Raw genomic sequence first — 3,220 nt, 5'->3', positions numbered from 1 at the left:
TGCTTGGCCCCTAGTTTTGAGACTTTTTTTTGGGTAGGGGTCACATCTGGCAGTGCTCAGGGGTTACTCCTGGCATTATGCTCAGAAATCGCCCCTGGCAGGCTCAGGGGATCATATGGGATGCCGGGATTCGAGCCATTGTCCTTCTGCATGAAAGGCAAACGCCTTACCTCCATGCTATCTCTCTGGCCCCAGTTTTGAGACTTTTAAATGTATTTTTGCTTTCTGGGCCACTCCTGGATTTGTCCTCAGAAATCACTCCTGGCAGGTTTGGGGACCGTACGAGATGCCAGAGATTAAATCCAGGTTGGTTACATGCAAGGCATATGCCTTACCTGCTGTACTATCACTCTGGTCCCTAGTTTTGAGATTTTGGGCTACACACAAAAGTGCTCAGTGGCTGCTCCTGGTTCTGTGCTCACAGGTCTCTTGGGATCATATTTGGTGCCTGGAGTCAAACTGAGGTAGGCCACCTGCTAGGCAAGTGCTTAACTCCTCTGCTCTTTCTTGTTAAAGAGTAAGTTGCAAAAGAAGATGATGTGTACCATGTAGTTCTATTTGTTTCACTGGAAATAAAATCTTAGATTCATAAAACTATACACTTCACTATATACTATTTTCATTTGTTTTTGTTTTAGGATCACACCTGGAGATGCTCAGGGGTTACTCTTGGCTCTGGAGATGCTTAGGGGATTACTCCTGGCTCTGCACACAGGGATCACTCCTGGTTTGCTTTGGGTATTATATGGGATGCCAGGAATCAAGCTCGGGTTGGTCATGTTCATGGCAAGCACTCTACCTACTGAACTATGGCTCTGGCACCCAGGGCTTGACATTATTGGTTTTTTGTTTTCTGGGCCACACCCAGCAGGGGTTACTCTTGGGTCTGTGCTCAGAAATCACTCCTGAAAAAAAAAAAATCACTCCTGACTGGTTTGGTGGACCATATGGGATACCAGAGATCAAATCTTGACTTTTTTTTTTGATTCATTCTTCTTTTTTTAATTTAATTTTATTATTTAAATAATATTTTATTTAAACACCTTGGTTACAAACATGATTGTGGTTGGGTTTCAGTCATATAATAGAATACCCCCCATCACCAGTGCAACATTCCTACCATGAATATCCTAAATAACCCTCCTCCCCACCTCGCCCCCACCTGTACTCTAGACAGGCTTTCTATTTCCCTCATACATTCTCATTGTTAGGATAGTTCACAATGTGGTTATTTCTCTAACTAAACTCATCACTCCTTGTGGTGAGTTTCATGAAGTGGGCTGTAACTTCCAGCCCTCCTCTCTTTTGTCTCTGAAAATTATTGCAAGGATGTCTTTCATTTTTCTTAAAATCCATAGATGAGTGAGACCATTCTGCATCTTTCTCTCTTTCTCTCTGACTTATTTCACTCAGCATAATAGATTCCATGTACATCCATGTATAGGAAAATTTCATGACTTCATCTCTCCTGATGGCTGCATAATACTCCATTGTGTATATGTACCACAGTTTTTTAGCCATTCATCTGTTAAAGGGCATCTTGGTTGTTTCCAGATATATCTTTAGGAGTGGTATAGCTTGATCATATGGGAGCTCAATTTCCAGTTTTTGGAGGAATCTCCATATCGCTTTCCATAAAGGTTGGACTAGACGGCATTCCCACCAGCAGTGGATAAGAGTTCCTTTCTCTCCACATCCCCTCCAACACTGCTTGTTCTCATTAGGAGCCCTTTCTGCGCTGCTATTTTGGGTTGAAGTGATTCAACGCGCAGAGGTGGACTAAACAAGAGCTGTGTTTTTAAGGGCTGCAGTTAACAAAGAGTGGGGGAGTGCAGTTAAGGCAGAGAAGGGACCCCTATGACAATGACAGCTGGAAATGATGGCTCTAGACAAAAACTGGGTGCTGAAAGGAGGGCAAGTGATACACATGAAGCCCTTCAGTTATATTACAAACCAGTGTTTAAAAGGGAAAGAAATGGGGGGAAGAGAAGGGGAGGGGGAGAGAGGGGGGGGAAGAGAGAGAGAGAAAGAGAGAGAGAGAGAGAGAGAGAGAGAGAGAGAGAGAGAGAGAGAGAGAGAGAGAGAGAGAGAGAGAGAGAGAGAGGTCTGCAGGTAGGGAGAAGGATGAGAGGGCAACTGGGGACACTGGTGGCAGAAAATGTGCCCTGGTGAAGGAATGGGTGTTGGACATTGTATGACTGAAATTCAATCATGAACAACTTTGTAATTGTACCTGCTGTGATTCAATTAAAAACAAACAAATAAAAAGAATTGGGGCTAGAGGTCTGTATGTGTGAAATACGAGAGCACTCAAGCAAAGGCTTGAGGTGAATGATGATGATGTTATCCTTTCCTGTCTGGTGTACTTTGAAGAGTATCTGTACCTGCAGGTCAGTGCCTATGAAGGCTCTTTGCAGATGCTGAGCTGCTAAAAAGCATCCTTTGGATGAACGAACAGACGGATGGTCTCCTTGCCGAGGTAAATTGTAGTTTAACTTCGAACCACCAGGAGGCTCACGGATCCCCTTCAGTAACCTGAGTAGGAGCTGGGGGAACCTGGAGGAATAATTACTTCCAGGTATGAGGAGCTCAGCTTCTCTCTAAGCTCGTAGGAATGAACTGTTCCCATGGCCAAAGGAATTTCCATTTTGTCTTGCTTCTGCCTGAGGACTACTGGTTCTTTAAAATAATATATATATTAATATTTTTATTTAAGCACCATGATTACAAAGACATTGGTAGTTGGGTTTCAGTTATAAAAAAGAACACCCCCTTCACCAGCGCAACCTTCCCACCACCAGTGCCCTCCATCTCCCTCTTCTCCCTTCCCCTACCTGTATTTGAGAGACAGGCATTTTATTTCTCTTGCTCACTACCATTGTCATAATAGTTGTCAGTGTAGTTATTTCTCTAACTGAACTCACCACTCTTTGTGGTAAGCTTCATATCATGGGCCGGTCCTTCCAGCCCTCATCTCTATTGTCTCTGGGTATTATTACAATAATGTCTTTTGTTTTTTTTTAAAACCCATGGATGAGTGAGACTACTTTGTGTCCAAGGGCTACTGATTCTAGATTTAGAAGACACAGCTAACCACTGCATTTACCTCTTGGTAATCCTACTTTAGATTGATAACTCTGGGAGCTGGGTGCTTCTGCTTCCTGGTGTGTAAATAAATTTTTTTTTTGTTTTGTTTTTTGGGTCACATCTGGCAGTGCTC

The sequence above is a fragment of the Suncus etruscus genome, chromosome 2, assembly GCF_024139225.1.
Source record: "Suncus etruscus isolate mSunEtr1 chromosome 2, mSunEtr1.pri.cur, whole genome shotgun sequence".
Lineage (NCBI taxonomy): Eukaryota > Metazoa > Chordata > Mammalia > Eulipotyphla > Soricidae > Suncus > Suncus etruscus.
Note: the sequence above shows the minus strand (reverse complement) of the source record.